Below are 19318 nucleotides of genomic sequence, written 5' to 3' on the forward strand. Positions count from 1 at the left end.
AAAAACAATATTTTTTGAAAATACTCAAAATTTTCACAAAACTACGTATTTTCGAAAAAATACTCAAAATTTCCGTTTTTACAATGTGGGTATCAAACGATCGGGATTTTTTCCTACATTTCGAATGTAATAACAATATTTTTTGAAAATACTCAAAATTTTCACAAAACTACGTATTTTTGAAAAAAAAATACTCAAAATTTCCGTTTTTAAAATGTAGGTATCAAACGATGAGGATTTTTTCATACATTTCAAAAAAAAATAAAAAAAATGAAAAAATCAAATTTTTCACAAAACTACGTATTTTTAAAAAAAATACTCCAAATTTCCGTTTTTTACAAGAGGTATCCCGATTATTTGATACCCATATTGTGAAAACTGAAATTTTGAGAAGTTTTTCAATCATACGTAGTTTTATGAAAATTTTCAGTATTTTCAAAAAATGTTGTTATTACATTCGAAATGTTTGGAAAAATCTCGGTCGTTTGATACCCACATTGTAAAAACGGAAATTTGAGTATTTTTTTCAAAAAATCGTAGTATTGTGAAAATTTTCAGTATTTTCAAAAAATGTTGTTATTACATTCGAAATGTTTGAAAAAATCCCGATCGTTTGATACCCACATTGTAAAAACGGAAATTTTGAGTATTTTTTTTTCGAAAATACGTAGTTTTGTGAAAATTTTTAGTATTTTCGAAGAATATTGTTTTTACATTCGAAATGTATGAAAAAATCCCGATCGTTTGATACCCACATTGTAAAAACTGAAATTTTGAGAATTTTTTTTCGAAAATACGTAGTTTTGTAAAAATTTTGAGTATTTTCAAAAAAATGTTGTTATTACATTCGAAATGTATGAAAAAATCCCGATCGTTTGATACCCATATTGTAAAAATTTAAATTTTGAGTATTTTTTTCGAAAAAACGTGGTTTAGTGAAAATTTGGAGTATTTTCTAAAAATGTTGTTATTACATCCGAAATGTATGAAAAAACCTGATCATTCGATACCCATATTGCAATAACAATATATTTTTGGATTCTTTAGAGAAAAAAAAAAATGCATTTTCAAAATACAGGGAAAATACGTATTTTTGTAAAAAAAATTCATGAAATAATAATTTTAATGGATAACTGAAATCATCCCGATTACAAAACACTATAAGTTTTTGATGTTTGCATGATTTTTCATAAGATTAAAACCAATGTCTCCCGTATAGCAAAAAACCCATAAGCTCTGTGCTTCAGTTAAGCACTGGGCCGTGCTTAACCGAGGCAGCTGAACGGTGCAAAACCGGGGCAGTGCAAAACCGAGGCGTGCAAAACCGAGGCATGACTGTACAGAATGCTAGATAATTTTGGTTGTGGGTATAATAAATGATCGAATATACTTATGACTAAATTAAACTAAATAAATTCCGTTCTAAAAATCATTACTTGCATGATAACTTCAGCTGGTTTTTTAGAACCTGGCTGCATGATAAATTCGATTTCTATAAAACCAGCTGAAGTTATCTTGCATGTAATGATTTTAAGAACGGAATTTAATTTTTTAGAACGGCATTCAATTTCTGTTATTTATTCATAAAAATATTCGATCAATTATTTAGAATAAAATTTTTTTAACTGAGGTTATCTTGCAGAAAGTTATCTTGTGAATTCAAGCTGAAGTTAACTTGCAGATTCAATGATTTTAGAACAAAAACCATCGCTTCAAGGCAACTTCTGTACTAAAAAGTTACCATGCAGCGATGTTTTTTTGATTTTTAGTACTTGCATGATATTTTTTTTTGTACATTGCAAGAAAACTTCGGCTATATCACTTTGCTAACTTTTGAGTTCTATTGAGTGATCAATTCCACTGCACTGTACCATCTTGATGCGACTAAGTAAAGTCAGCGACATTTTGCAGTACAGTGTTTTGACATTCTTCCAATGTAGTGCATCACCTAGGATCCCAGGGCATTTAAAAAATGTAAAATACAAGCAACTGTTTCAAAAATTGAATTAAAATAGAAGCGTTTTTGTGGATTTTTTTGCTGCAAAAAAGATTTTGCAGTGGATTTTTTTACGATCCCAAATTTTTGAAGGAGCCCAAACATGCTAAATATGATTTTCAATGATTGTTTTAAGATGATTCAGATGAAATTTTGAAGGTTTTTTGCCCCTCTGATTTTAAGGAGGTGATGCAACGCTAAAGCCAAAAGCTATGATCCCTAAATTTAAAAAAAAACAAGGACAAACATAAAGGCCAGAACAATTGACTGCTGTCCATTTTCCATCGCGTTCAGACTCTTGATCGCAGCTTTCCCCATGAATGGACCACGTCTGGGTAGAACAGGTTCGCTCGCATTTCGATCACCACCGATCCATCGATCGCGCACCAGATCAATGAGCGTTACGCAAACGGTGAAGGGGCGTGGTTGAAAGTGTCCGTGTTTTATCAATGAACTCAATACGCTTGATCGCAGCAGATGATGCTCCTCGTAGGCAGATGATAATGATGGGTGATTGTGTGATGAAAGGTGATGCTGCAGCCGCCACCCGTTTATTTTGTATACGTTTACGTTTATGAATGGAAAACGGACCGAGCGCGCGCGGCGGCAGGTCAATGAATATGACACAATGTGGCAGTTGTTGACCGGACAGTAGTGGTCCAGAGGACGCGACGGGCTTGCCGGAGGACGGTAATGATGCAATTAAGACCTTCGCAGCGAGGAGAGAGAGTTGCTCCTGCTGCATAATTGATTGATCAAATTATCTCATAACTGATGGTGCACATTGGTCGGTCGGTATTTTTTTTATTGCCGATATGCCCTTTTGTTTTGTTTTTGTAGTGCGGTCAGAAAGTCAGGAAACCGGAACAGCATGCAAAGTGTTTACGGGTAACGCAAAAAATGGGTACCCTACGCCAAGGTCGAGTTTTATCACCCCTCACGAGCTCAACGGTCAACTTGAGGCCGTTGTGAGCTGTTGTCACAGAGTGTTTTTAAAAAAGCAAGCTTCATAAACTTTCGAAAATCTGTATCTCGACTTAGGTCAAGAAACATAAACTTACCAGGTGCAAAAACGTCTGAATCAATTATGTTTGAAATTTTTCAAGTTTGAAAAGCAGTGTTTCTAGAACAAAAAAATTAGCTGCAAATTATTTTTATTTTGTTTTTGTGTATGATATGAAAAAAAATGCAAAAATAAATTAAACTTTAAACTTCAAATATCTAAATTTAACAAAAAGTTGTATGATACTAGTACCTAGAGCACACTTGCCACAAGAGAGCACCAAACCAGCCAGCTTAAGGTTGGCCGAGAGAAAACGCACCAGCTACCTAGTGGCCACGGCTAGTCAGGTGCAGACCCTCCCAACCCTTAGGAAAAACAGGGTCTCAACAACAGCGGAGCCTCAACTTTGAAGGGGGCACCCTATGATGATCTATCGATGCAACAAGCTTCGTGAAAAGTAAAATAGTAATTATCAACAACAATGTTTTACTGTCGATAATGATAGAGGAAAGGTAGTTGGGAGGGCTGGATAGCGCATAGGAAACATAGTTGCGCTGGGCTGTGGGTTTGGGGGGTTTAGGGTTGAATTGGGAGCCAATGGCTAGTCACTAGCCAATGAGCGAAACGGAGTGTCTGCTTAACGGTGGTCGATTTTGACCTTAAACTACGAGGAGCTATGAAGGTTGGACGGACAAAAGGGTTGTTTTGTAGAGTGGTCAACAATCATGAACACGTGGATGATTGTTCATACCGAATACCTGGCAAGGTCTACATACCTAACTAAGTGAATTTTTAATAACAAATTTATCAAAAGCCTGAAATTTAAAAAAAAATGTTTTCCAAATAGTTGAAATTACTTTCCAGATTCGTTCTATACACACTAAAAAAATTGAATATTACAATTTAGGTAATCGTTAATCACACCTATTATTCAATCGTGTAATCGTATTTTTGATGTAATATTACGATTATTCTGACGTAAATCAACGAATTTTGTATTGATGGAGCTGTACACCATACGAGATCTAACATTACATCATAGAGGACCTAATTGTACGTTTAATTTAATGCACATATTTGGAGCATCAGATTTGATGTAATTTTACATCAAATCAAACCCGATTGTACACATTTTGACCGTTACACAATTGCCAGACTGCCAGCCTGCCAGAGTGATGAAACGTCAAAACAACCGCCATGTTCGACGTCGCGAAAAAGCTGTTGCAGAAACAGAAACGTGTTCGTAAAGATTTTGCTCAAGATCTTTCGCCAGAATCTGCTACCTGGTGCCATCAAGTCTCAGAAATAGTTAAGTTTGAGCTTATTGAAGTGCAGTTATATTTTTGTTTGAGACAGTTCACAACAAATTTTGCATTTTCCGTGTCGTTTCTGTCTAGATTTTTGAAGTCCTGAAAATAATAACGACAGTGTGTGCTAGAAGTAGGTTCTCCAGCTTGACCAGGTTGAAACCTTCTCCGGCCTGAAGCCGCACGGAGAAAAGAGAGTTCTCAAAATCGTGAACAAGCGTTCATGAAAATGGGAACCACGAACAAAGTGTTCAAATCCCATGGTACGATTTCCAAAAACGTACCATGGGATTTGAACACTTTGTTCGTGGTTCCCATTTTCATGAACGCTTGTTCACGATTTTGGGAACTCTTTTTTCTCCGTGCGGATGATAAAAAGTGTTTAAAGAGTCGTCATGTCAGAAAAGATCCGGAGGCAAATCATTGTGATGTGAAATTGAAGTATGATGCAATAAAAACTATTAACTCTTAATCCTGTAGCCCTTTTCTTTCATCCAATTAGAATTATTATATTCCAATAGGAATAGTTCCCCACTAAAATAACGTTTAATGTAATTTTACACGACTTCGGATGATTGTTGGGATCGTGTAATATTACGTCTAATTTGATGCTCCAGTTATATGCATCTAATTTGACCGAAAATTACATGTTTTTTTCGTAGTGTGTAATTCAACTCAAGTTTACAAATAAAAATGCACATTTCAGCATTTCTGGCCAAACACACAGTAACAAATAAACTCCCAACAACCACTAAACCACCACCTTGGCCTTCTACTAGCCTAGCCACTTATCACACCACAAAGTACTCCAACAGCATCCGTCCTAGACTCAGTGTTGAAAACGCTCGCGCCAGCCAGCCAGCCAGATATTGAACGCCCCCTTAGCGCGAAACCTCCTTCTCTCTTAAGCACACACCACACTCGTACAGTAACTCATCCGCGCCGCTCTCAAGAAGAGGTCTTCTCCATGATGACAGTCCAATTTGCATAAATACACACACGAAAACAGCTCACATGTGGCGTTGAATGAGCCAACTTAAGGCCAGTGCCAAAAACGAAGATCACTTGCCAGCAGTGACTCGCTTACGGGATTCTAACCTGACGCCTCTGCTTGAGAATTTGAGGAATTTCCAAAAAATAAATAAACATAATTAGATCAAGTAATTCCTGCTCGTTACGCCACGTTTCAAGTTACCACATTTGTCCGAGATTACCCCGAAATCCCTGGGAACACAACTGTTGCCAATTTCTCCCAAACAGGATCAGTATCAGGTAGCTTCAGAGAAGGAACACCCGCGGTAATATTGGGCATGGGAAAATAGTTACAGCAAAACGGACTCTTGCTGTTGTGTTGCCCAAATCTCGTTACACCTGAGCGGAATCGAAGGACCGACGCTTCATGAGAAAATCAGCCAAACAATGGCAGAACTTCTGTGTAGGAGGGATCGAGGAAGGAAGAGCCCATCAAGAGGGCTCTCCAGGGGACTGCCACCGGCAGGATGCTGCTGGATGCTCCGGTGAATGGTGTGCGATGAAGGTAACGAGATTAGGCTAGCTAATCCAGGTGGGAGGATGGAACTGAGGGGAACTAAGGGAAGTGGAGTTAAAATTTAGAGTTTTTACTAAACACAACTAAACCATGATCGCATAAATGTCACATAAGGATAATTCTCCGCAAACTCACACAGCAGTTGCTCCGACCCCTCTTCGATTTGCGTGAAACTTTGTCCTAAGGGGTAACTTTTGTCCCTGATCACGAATGCGACGTCCGTTTTTTTATATCTCGTGACGGAGGAGCGGTACGACCCCTTTCATTTTTGAATTTGCGAAAAAAAATGTATTTTTCAATAATTTCCAGCCTGAAACAGTGATGAGATAGAAATTTCGTTGATCATGGCCGTTCATGGTCACCCGCGACAGACACGGACGACGGAACAAAGAGAAACGCAAAAAGTATTTTTTTCAAAACTTTTTTTCGAAAAATCGCCATAACTCGTGATGTTTATAAGCAAACCCCTTATGTCACCCTTATCAATTTTTTTTGTAATTGTCTACAATGTTGTAGAACATTGTTACACTCTAAAAAATAACCTTGCAAAGTTAGATAAAACACAAATTTTTAAAATGAAAAATATAGTTTGAAATGAAAAAAAGACCCTTCTGGGTTAATGTAGATTCGAAAAGTACGTGAAATTTTCCTTAAAATTACATGTTCCAAACAATTTGACAGTTGAATAACGGAAAATTGCAGCGTTTTAAAAACATTCTTATTATTTTTTGATGAAAAATACGTTTTTTTCGGAATTCTGAGTACGCCATCAAATCGGGCGTCTAATTTTAAACAAAAGTTCCTTTGACACCAAATTTCTATCTCATCATTGTTTCAGGCTGAAAATTATTGAAAGACGCCTCTTTTTTCGCATGTTTAAAAATGAAAGGGGTCGTATCGCCCCTCCGTCACGAGATATCAAAAACGGACCTCGGATCCATGATTAGGGACAAAAGTTACCCCTCAGGACAAAGTTTCACGCAAATCGAAGAGGGGTCGGGGCAACTTTTCCCGATTTCGTATGAGCTGGTAGAGAATTGCCCATGCATTTTTTTCGAGTTTTCATAATTTTACGAAACAGTTTTTTAAGTGATGATTTTGACAATTTTTGACCAGTTTTTCGAAGATTTTTTCCTTAAAACTTAATCGTGTGCTTTTGAAAGTATTTTTGTCGAAAGGTTCAGGCATTTTTAAATAAGAATATATGCTTTTTCGTAAAATGCTGATAACTCGTGAAAAATACGTGCAAATTCTTTTTTTTTATTGAATTTGAATTTATATACTTACTTTGGCCAGAATCGAGGGACATAAGCTTCAATCAATATTTGCAACAGCCTAATTTAACTACGATATGAATATGACAATCGGAAAGTACACCATTATCAAGTTATCTAAGGTTATACATAAAAGCATATTTTAGATATTTTTAAATAGTCTTATTTTTGAGCTGGTGATATAGCGGTAACAATTTATCAAAATTGCAATGTTGAAATTTAAAACCGTTGGAATTTTTTTGATTGAAAAAATTAAAAAATTTAAATCATGACTGACATTTCTAAAAAGTTATTTTTTTGGTTTTTATATAATTTGCCTAATTTTATTTTTAAAAAGTGGAACTTATTTGGCAAAAAAAAAGATTTGCAATATTTCCAAGAAGATTATTCTTAAAAAAAATGAAAAAGGACATTTAAATCAAAAGTAATTTTCTTATTTAGTTTCTGTGGCCGAATGATTGGATTTCGCATTATTAGTGAAGGGCGATGAGTTCAATTCCTTTATGGCTCTGCAAAGTAAGATTTCTTTCAAAGAGTAAAAATGGTATCTGGGAATACTGACCGGTAGGGGATGGGTTTCGATGGGTAATGAAACATTTATTTTTTGCAACGTTATGTTTTTAGAATTTTCTTGTTTATGCAGATTTAAATAAGAGTCTCCTGAGAGCTCATACTTGAACTAAAATAATTGGCCCATTTTCTAATTCTTTTAAATGATAAAACCGGCCGACAAAGTTTCTGCGCAGATTCAATTCAATTCAAAACACGTGCAATTTGAACTTTTCAGAAATATTAAGACAGGCCCGAATGGGGTTTTCTCCAGAGTTTGTATGGAGAAATAGTGCGGTTTGCTCTTTGTTCATATTGCATGCAATTTCTAAGTTGTATGTCAGAGCGACGAACCGCCCTAATGCTCCATACAATGTTCTAAATATATAATATATATAATGTCTAAATATTCTTAAACACCTTAAAGTGCACGTGTTTTAGGGGACCAACGTGTTTCAGCATGAACCTCTCAAGTTGAGTCTGCGCAGAAATTTTGTCGGTCAGTGTAATCATTGCAAAACTCTAGAAATTCTCCAGATCAAACACCAAGCCGTTGATTTCCCAAGGATATCACCTACCTTGCATTTCATCATCTTTCAGTTCACAGTTGAGGATCTCTCTTTTATTTCTTCAGGAAATGTAAGCCAATATGTTCTACTTGCACCGTCATCGGTAGTGACGAACCCACGGCACATACTGCTGCTCAGACGAACCAGAACTCACGCTGGGCCATAAATGAGGTTTTAATTCGACACGGCTGCCGGCCCCGACGGATGGACGACACAGGATGATGCCGATGGGTCCTAGTTCTTATTGATAGTTGGAAGAAATTTGGTCATGCGCTGGAAGGTCCGAACGTGATGAATGGGAGCCATATAGTGGATAGATCAGAAGCAAATGAGACAAATTAGAGGAATAATTTATATTTGGAAAATTATTTTCTCTGCTCAAATTAAAAAAAAAAACATAAATTTTTAAAATCTCTGATAATTAATTTGTAGAAGCTGATATTTTCCTTTTTTTTAAATCGATTCAAAAATCATAACCTGTTGATATTCTGACTCAACTCAAAGGAAGCGAACCTTCCTCAAAAACGAGAAGCATCACAATAAAAGTACATCAAAACCATAAAATGCTTCAAAAAACGGCCACCCCTCCAGAATTCTCACTTGGGGACCAAAATCGCTTCCGTGGGACAAACTCAAGTGCGTACGACGACGACGATTCCTTCAACCTGCTTCTTCTTCCGTGAGTCCTAACCTACAGAACTAAAAATTACTTGAATGAAGGCAGTCGTTTCGATTTTTTTTTTCTCATGATTCTCATTTTCTGGTCCAAATCGGCCTGCGCGCACGTCCTTTCCTTCTTTTTTTGCTGCTGCCTTGGAAAGATTTCCTGTGGGCACAGACATTTGAAAAAAAACTCCGTCAAACAGAAGGACCCAAACGACGATCGTCGTCGGGGAGTTTTTTGTTCTCACTTCATTTTCGAGGGCGAGACATGTGTTACGCAACCTTTTCTCGGCGATGAAGATCTTGGTTTTTTTTATTTCTTGTTCTGTTTTTTTTTTGAAGTTCAGGAGTTCGATCGTTACACTTGATCTCGTCGCCGTCGTCGTCCCAGATGGTGGTGCCTGCCCCAGATGATGATTATGTTTTCGGGAACACTTTCACTAATGAGTTTTGACGAGTTGTTTTTCTGTGGTGAATTTGGGAGGGTTTTTTATGTATCTGTCGCCTGCGCGTTTTTTGTGCATTGTGAAATTATTTTAAAATTAATTGGTCAAGTGTTGTTTTGTTGAAATAAGGCCGTTACAAATATTTTCCAAAGTGTATATCCCTTGCCTCTGGCCAAAATCAAAGGATGGACAAAAAAAAATTAAAAAACATCTTACCACGGATTCAACATTATAAAATGCTTTATACATCAGTACAGTTATATTACAATCATAAATTTTCAAAAAACCATAAAATCATACCAAAATATAGCATGTGGAAGACCACAACAATACCAAAACATTTTATTCCAAGGGTAAAAAAATAGCATAAAACATAACCATTTCAATACCAAGTTGGGGTATTGTTGATTTTGGAAAATTGCTTGAATACCAAAACTTGGTATTGCCATGGTTTTATTTTTGGCAATCTCGTTCCCTTGGAATATCAGATTTTGGTGTTCTTGTGGTTTTCCACATACATGGTTTTGGTATGATTTCATGGTATTTTACCATCAAGGGCACATTTTGGTCGTTGGTATTTGGACAAGTAATACCAAAATTTGGTATTTTCATGTCATTTTTTAGTGAAGCAGTTCCAGTTAGTGAAAAAAAGGGAATGGTCTATATGCAACAGCCAAATCTACTCACCTGATGATTCCATGTTGTTTTTAGTGATATTCTTCACCACATCGAATACATTTGTCATTGATGAACGGCTTGTGCTTGAAGTTCTTGAAGCCTCTGAAAAATAAAATAATTAAAAATAAATGTTATTAAAATGAAACTAGATTCAAGTCACCAAAAATTCAATCATACTATCAATTGACTCGTTAATCAAAGTATTTGATTATCGCGACTTAGACAAATTTCAACGATTTTACATTATTTTCTAAAAAACGGAATCGACGTAACACCTTATAATGTGGCCCTCTTAAACCTTGCGGTTTTGTCAACGGATCCACAGGCGTGTATCGTTCTTTTTGCGACAAGACTCCGCCTCCCGGGTCTCCTAAGTGTGAAGGTATGGGCACGGGGAGAGGGCACCGAATACCTATATTTACACTTAGAATTTTTCTAAGTGAGTGTATTTGAAAAATCAACTTTAACATTTTTGGTTTTCAATTTCAAGTCATTTTTACGCAAAATTAATGACCTTGTCAAAATAGGTCAAAATTTTCCCATAGTTTCAAATGAATTTGATAAAACATTGTAATATTATTTGGTATTTACCAAGATAATACCAAAATGTGGTATCCTGACTAAGAAAATTCTCCAAAATTTGAAGGTAATTCTTTATGGGGTACAGGGCAGATTATCCGATTATCCGAAGCATCGCTTATTTTTTTCTTATTTTCTTATTTTTAACAAATTTAAATTTTCCCATAGCTTCAGGGGAATATGATAAAATACTGTAGTACCAAATACAGTTCACACTCGATTTTCCGAAGCCTCGATTATCCAAAGTTTCGATTATCCGAAGGTTTGACTTCGGAGAATCAAAACACAAGCATTTTTTTTTTTGTATTTTTATTATTTTCTTGCTTTTAACATCAAATTCGAGTTCTGCGACCTCATTTTAGTTTTATTTTGAATGGTTAGTTGCGTATTACATTGAAAAATATATATTTTTTTTCATTATTTCACCGCAGCCATTTTTTCCACCTTGGATCTTGGATTTAAAAATTCTAAATCACCTTGGAGTAGTTTAAAGGTCATTTACTAAAGCTCAAGAATCAAAAATAAGACATGACAAAAATGTTTCGTGATTCGATAATCCGAAGTGAAATTTTGACAAGGCCTTCGGATAATCGAGTCTGGACTGTAATAACAAAATGTGGTGTCCGATCATCTGCAAATTTTGCAATATCAAAATAATACCTTAAATTGGTATGATTCCAAATTTTGCTGTTGCATAATCCTTATAACAAATTTTAAAGGGTTCAGCAATACCAAAATTTGGTATCGAATTGATACCAGGGAAAGGTATTATTAACCATTTCTCTTGTTACATAGTACAGAATATTTTTGGTTTTTTTTCTGAAATAGCAAACGATTTTGAAAAAACTGCATCAATAACGCTTAAGTGATGAAAATTCCTATGGGACATTTATGTGAACAGGGGCAGTGTACGACTCGTGTTGAAAAAATCATCATATTGCAACCTATTGCACATAATGCTATTTCAGATAATGGTGTCATTCCTCCGTGAAAACGATAATCCTTCTCGCCCAACAATATGTTTGCTTTAAAAATCCGCACAAATCTACCTCTTTTTACAAAACTCCCGTTTCCCAAATTGCGGAATTAACTCATTCGACAGGGCCACTAAAACCACAATCGTGTCCCACCGTCACGTTCTCCTCCAGCATCCTGATGAGGATAAGATTATGATCGATGATGACACCTCTCTTTCTCTTTTTTTCTCCAAATCCCTCTGGATCCGATTTCTCCCACTGTCAAAACGTCTGGATAAAACTGCAGAAATGAAACCGTCAGCGAAAAAAGGGTTCCTAACCGTCGGAATTCAGGTAGGATCGTCCCCCTTCACTAAACTTAGTTTGCAGTTCGAAATTGGTCCAATTTTGCATCACAATTTGCGGCACAAACAGCGAAACCTCAGCGTTACAACCCGAAACTTGAGACCTCTTCCTTTGTGAGCACGACGACGACTCACGCGACGAACCCCGAGCTGAATCCCGAGCGAAATTTATTGATTGCGATAACGTACACGCACACACGTGGTTCAGGAAAAGGATGAAGCGATTTTAATTTAGGCCTCCCTAACAATGGTTAAGGGTTGAGGTTAGGGTCTTGATTTCTATTCTTTCCTATTGTTGAACTAATTTTTGCGAGATGGAATCCTTTTTATCCGAACCTTTCCTTTTTCTTTTCATTAAAAATTGTTAGCAAAGAGTGTCGTTTTGGCATTAACTAGCTGTGAAATTTGTTCACAATATTATTAGTTTTGTGGAAGTTTCCTCCCCAATCCCTCCCGACGGAACGAGGGCACGCACAATGCGAATAAAAGCGACCCAATTTTGGGTATTGTGTGCGCGAACGCAAGTTGACTTTTTTTTTGTTTGGTGGCAGGATTATTGGTTGATCGATTTCGGATAAGCGGAAGGGTTGCTGCGAGAGAAGAGTGTATTGTGTATTGTAAATCTCGGGCACGGGGATCGATTTATGAGTTCATAATTTGACAATTGGACAATGGACGTGACGTGACGGGACGGGATGTTTGCAGGTCACGTGGCTTAACTTTGTGTGGCAGGAAAAAGGTATGATCCGAACGAAAATAAAAATAAACAGGTGATTTAGGTTAAATCAGCACGTGGATATGATGATTTGATTAAAAAAACGAATCCTAAACAATAACAAAAAAAAGAGTTGATGCGTTTGATTATTTGAGAGATTTTTAACGACCTTTTTAAATGAAATTTAATTTTGAAATTCTTTGAGAATACTTCTCATCATCAAAAATTTTCATGAGTTTAGCTAATTTTTACAAACCATGAATAAAATGAAACTAATAAAAAAAATGTATCGCCGGAGCCTTGACCAAAATTGGAATGAAATTAAAAAATCTAAATTGGTTTTCAAAAATTTTAAACAGGAAGTAGCACGAAATGTTTTGAACAATTGAACAGTCACATTACTTTCACAATTTGCAAAACATGAAAGAATACATAAAAATGTTATTCTTCCGTAATGGTATCAACAAAAAACGAAGTTGACTTTATAGCTGTCGGCCACCATTGCTAGTACCAACCACTAGTGTCTTCCTTTTTATTTACAAGGACTTCGCCGCCCTGGGCTCCTAAGTGTATGAAAGTATGGCACGGAGCGACGGCGCCGAATACCCATATTTACACAAAGAATTTTAGAGCGCCCGCCGCAACAATGTGCTACAAAAAGCGACAAACGTGAAAAAAACTTTTTACAGGTTAAATAAATGATTTCTTTTAATGCCTGAAAAATGACTGTCTCCATTCAAACTGTTTTACCGATTCGTCTTTGACAGTAGTTTTTTCCCATATTTTTTTGTGAATATTTTGATGAGAGAAGACAAAAACTTGAACAAGGATTGGCCCATGTTAAGAAAAAAAGATTGGAAAAATAAATAAACAGATTCGAGAAACTGTCTTCTTACGGATGTTAAGAACCATTTAAAACTCTCCAGAAATGCATATTTTCAAATAAACGATGACTATATTTTCAAAAAACAAATCTAATTCATGTAAATGTAGAGTTATGTTAACCTGCTTAGTACATTTTTCTTAGCATCATTTTTTTCAAATCATTTCAAATATCTAAATTTTAACGAAAAGATCTTCAAGCGCTTCTGAATCTGAAAATTAAAATTTAAGTGTCATTTTTTAAATCAAAACATTTTAATTAATCATACTGACATTATTTTGTATGTCTGTCTAGCTTTTTTCAAGGAATATTTTAGTTTTTATTTTGATTATTTTGAAATCAAGATTGTCTTTCCAAAGGTAATATTGAGTTGTTGGCCTTTTTGAAAAGTTACCGTCATCTGGGGCGAATTGGGACTACAGTCTGAATAGGGACAGCAGTGTTTAGAGCACTTAAAGGTTAGAAATGGATGTACACATTTTGTTGGACTGAGTCTGCTCAAGCCGAAACCAACCGGAAAAAAAAAAACAAAATATTGTGCTGCAGCATGGTTAAAACTGCTGTCCTAATTCGCCCCATTTGTCCCGATTCACCCCAGTTGACGGTAGTCCTAATTTTAAAGATTTCAAATGAGTGCGTCTTCACCAACTCAACATACATATTTTAATAACTCGTGACGGAGGAGCGATACGACCTTTTCCATTTGTGTATGCCTTGTGAGAATCTTAATTAAATATCAAACCAATATTTGACCTCCAATAAAAAGTTTCCGAACCAAATTTATCAGATTTTTACCTATTCGTCTGACCGGGTTCGGGGGAGTAGCGATCAAAATTACCCCTAAGGACAATGATTCACGCAAGTCGAAGTGGGGTCAGGGAAACTTCCCCGCAAGAGTTGGCAAAAAATAACTCACATGGTACAAGGTAATCTTAAAATAGTGATTGTCAAACATTTGCAGATTCATACATACTATTTTAACGAAGAGGACTCACAATGTACCAGAGTCTATATAGAGCTACGAGCGCTGAAAGCTTCATAACGATTTTAAACAATTTTTTTGAAAAATAATTTGGAAATTCGAGTCATGCTAAATTCATTAAGAATTTTCAGTAAACATTAATAATAATATTGAATCGAATATTGTTGTTTGTTCCTGAAGTTAGATAAAAACGTGTCTTCGATTTTAAAGTTAGATAAAAGTGTTAGATTTTAAAGTTAGATAAAAGTGTTAGATTTTACGTTTAAAATGAGTCTTCGATTTTCATGCGCAGTCACCAAGTTTACCATTAATTTCGATTATTACATCGATTGATCAATATACAGCATTCCGCAGCTGAATCGAAGTCACATCTGGTTATTTAATCTTCTTCCCATTTTAATTTTAAAGAGCAAAAGATGCAGAATCTGCTGCAACTAGAAATTTGCATAATGCCGTACGTTCTTAAAAGTACCGATCCGCTCCGATAGTAATGATATGCAATTTATACCCCGAAAATATCCCATCATCCTATGGTCCCCTTTCGCCGAGATCGACGACCACTTTGAAGACACAATCCCTTTTCAGTACTGCGACAAAGCCCTCAAAGACCAGGGACATCGGGCTGCCGAAATGTGCATGCTTTGTCGCCGTGCCGTTCTAATCTCATTTCGTATGCCCAGGGACCATCCATCTCTTGTGTAGAAGAATAGGAAGAAGGATCACCACATCACATCAGGTCCAGGAAACGGCCCAGGACACAAGCCGGCGATTCAAATTTCTTATTAGGACCTTTTGTCATAATATCCCGATGGGAAAGGAGACCCTATTTTCGTCCTTTTCCCCTTGCTTCAATCAAGGTCAACCGATAGGTCGAAAATAGGTCTCTCGTCCCAGTTTTTATACCTGCATCGCGCGTATTTTTTGTCTACCTTTTCTTCCCCGACGTGGTCTTCGTCCGACACACTACACGAAAAGTTGTGAGTGATATTTTCCCACGTTTTTTGCCTCGCTCGCTGGCTGCCGGCCGAATCCGGATCGGATCTTACGAATCCTTGCGCAAAGGACGACGACTGCATGGAGTGGTGCCGGGTCTGTCCTGGGGCGAGAGTGAATCAACCGGCCCGGAATGTGTATGTGTGTAGCGAAAGAGGCAATCAGTCAGGCCCTGGAACAGAATTTCTGTGTGTGGAGGGAAGACTGTTGGGTCTTGATATGAAGACAAAAACGAGGAACTGCAACGTCACGGATTTTTTAAGGGGGCTGAGAAGTACAATTTGTTTTTTTATTTATTGTAGTTTTTTTTTTTTTTTGTACTTTCTATAACTTGACCTTCAAACGTGTAAAAAAAAGGTTAATGGATGTTTTTATTGTAATACGTTTTTGAGTTTTTTTTTTTTTTTGTTTTGCAATTTAACAAGTGTTTTTTTTTTATCTCTAAACCAATCAAAGACTTCGGGATACCAAAATGCGACTACAATACCTTCTGCACTTCAAATCAATTTATTGGAGTAAAGTTGTTTTTAGTGCCATACTGCTTGAAAAAACATGAAGGATTTATATTTTTGGTTTACTTAAAAACAAATGGAATCGTTTCAAATTATCAAGATTGAAATGCAGACTATTTAACAAAAAACCAATGCAAAAAATGCTAACAAAATTTTCTACTATTCTCTAGTTGGATTTCAACGGCCAAAATAGATCTAACTGCCTTGAATTTCTACGATTTTACGGAATTATTTTAAAATCACGAAATTTTTATCTCTCGTGAAATTTCATATTTCTCTGTAATAACGGGAAATTAACGGTGCGCATCAACCGGAGAGTTACGCACTGAGATTTATGTTGCTAACATTTTCTTACCTTAAAATCTACGAAAACTATAGACGTAATCATTTATTCATCCCATGAATCAGTGGTTTAAAACTGAATTGGGCAACTATTGGAACTATTGATGTGCCTTGCTCTAATACAATATTGGCCACTTCGAAAATTTCCCAGGGGGGGGGGGGGGGAATCCGGAACCAGTTCCGGAGTAGAAAATGGCCAGAGAAATATTTTGGAAGATCATTTTTGAAATGTTCTGACAAAATAAAGAATTTTGATACCCATATTGATGGGCCTTGCTCTGATATGATATTGGCCACTTCGAAGATTTCCCCGGGGTGAAATCCGGAACCGGTTCCATAGTGGCCAGTGGCCACAAAGATATTGTGGATTACCACTTTTGAAACGTGAATTTTGATACTCATATTGATGGGATTTGGCAGTGGCAGTGCGTGGCCGAATGGTTACGCTGTCCGCTTTGTAAGCGGATGATTCTGGGTTCGATTCCCATCTGCTCCAACCTTCCATCGGATGAGGAAGTAAAATGTCGGTCCCGGCCTTGGTTGTTAGGCCGTTAAGTCATTCCAGGTGTAGGAGTCGTCTCCATGCCATAAGTACAAACAACACACCAAACCAAGCCTACTCCGGTGGAATCGCTGGCGGCGGTTGGACTCGCAATCCAAAGGTCGTCAGTTCAAACACTGGGGTCGAAGGTTCCTTGGAGTAGAAAGAGGTTTGGGTGCTCTCCCCATTCAAGCCTTCGGACTCCTAGGTTCGAGCAGAAACTTGCAATAGAGACCACAAAAGACCCGGGGGTCGTTAATGTGGATGGTTTTTGATTGATGGGATTTGCTCTGATATGATATTGGCCACGTCATTGGTTCCCCGGGGGTACCCAGAACCAGTTCCGAAGTGGCCTGGATCCAAGAATTGACCTCAAATTAAACTTTTCTGAGTTGGTCATTCAATATCATAAAGTTTGGTACCCATATTGCCTGTTTGATCGGATTGGATACGGGTTAATATCAAACTACCAAAAGTACGTCGTTTATCGACCACCCAGTTTCTTTGGATGAACCCCAAAAAGGTTCATATTTTCACCAAACATTCTCCAAGATGTGTACAACAATTGGTTGAAAGGGTTTTACGATATCTTCAATCCAGAAATTATAAAAAATCAAACAGTCAAAAAATAACCCTATGTGGCAAAGTTAATCTCCCCTTAATTTGCTTCTTTTGTCCTGTCCAGATGCTGGTGCTTGATGCAAAATAATCAAATATGATATTTTATTCAAGTTTATAATCATAAATATACGTAAAGTCAAATCATTTCTAACATAAATAAAATTTAATAGAAAATATTTTAAGTTCTAACCATTTTGCGGATCTGTAAACTAAAATTTTATCAATTTTCCCTAATAAGCCAAATTAATGCTGATATATGCCGAATACAAATTGTTATGCTTCAAAGTTCTTATCGATTACTTAGTATTCAATTGTTCATCTATTTCTACAACCAAATCTGAATTCCGGACTATTTTTTTTTTTTTCATTTTCGGGAATTCCCGGGACAAAAATAAAAAATCCCGAGATTCGAGAATTCCCGGTTTTAGAAAAATCCCGGGAATTTTGTTCCGGGAATTCCCGGTATGGACGCACTAATTCTGATGTCATAAAATGTGTAATTTTACAGCAGTAACTGGTGAAATTTCCATCAGTTTATGTTAAATGTCACTTTTTACATATTTTTATGTGTAATATTCACAAAAATAGGTAATAATCAACTATCAATTTTTCAACCTTCAAAAATTTAGCTGTTTAAAAACGGTGTTCGGTTGTAGAAATACAGTTAAACAAACAAAAAAATCTTCAAGATCTGACACGGTCAAAACACGCCGTAATGAATCAAACAAGTTACGCCAGGTGACTTGTTTTGGGACCCCTTGGTTGCAAATTACCGTCTTCGAAATCTTGCTCCTTCTGGTTTGTAGTGGTGATCAAACGACCCACGTTAAAATAAGCTTATAATAGTAGCCGATGGGTGCCAAATAGCCAAAAACTGCACCGCGTGCAGATTTCTAGCCCGTTGGTCGGGGTTCGTTTCTTTTGTCTGGGACCAGTCTTCTCGAAACGGGTCCCTTGTCCACGCGGGATCTCTATGGACGGACACACAGTCAAGGGGGAAACCGTAGCGACTAATAAATTTTGCAACCGAAACAGTAAGAAATCAGCAGAAGTCGAAACGAAGAAGAATTCTGTTTTTGAGGTCACAGAGGTCTTTAACCGAAATTTTGGACGTTTTGGACTGTCTCCATTCGGGGTTTTTCGAGATTTTGAAGGAGAAATTTTGCAACTCTCTGTTTCTGAAGCACATTGTTAGTACTCTAGAACCGGTTCAGCACCATTTCAATCACGTTCTGATTTAAGTTCAGCAAACTGGAAACTGTTTTATCATTGCCCGAAACCCTGTGTTTATCTCTTGAAGGAAGAGCAGCATGTGCCGCGGAATCTGCTTCCACGTGGAACTAATAACATACCGCCGCGAAACTTCTACACGAAAGCCCCCAGAATTGGACCAGAATCGATTTATCTGGGGCGGCGTGCAAGGTGTTTCCGGATAACGAAAAAAAAATCCCGAAACAAAACGTTGTGTAATACATTACTGTGTGCAGGCGAAACGTGTACTTACCTGATATCTGATACCGCTCGTTTTTTTTCTCTTGCTGGCTGGAGGCTGCAAGCTGAGATTAAACCGCAACAGGGTTGGGTGCTTGATTTTCTTTCACCTGGTGAATCGATTTTCGGTTTCGGTTATGGGAAATGCATTTTGGGTGTATTTTTTTGTTGGTCAAATTGGAGTAACGAGGAAATTGTTGGACACTATTTAATCTACGTAAACTACGAAAAATAAACAAGTGATCATTTTTGAGCAATTTTTCTTTCAGTAAATATAACTTTTTCGATTCATAGCTACACAACG

This window comes from Culex pipiens, chromosome 3, assembly GCF_016801865.2.
Source record: "Culex pipiens pallens isolate TS chromosome 3, TS_CPP_V2, whole genome shotgun sequence".
In the NCBI taxonomy this organism is placed as follows: Eukaryota; Metazoa; Arthropoda; class Insecta; order Diptera; family Culicidae; genus Culex; species Culex pipiens.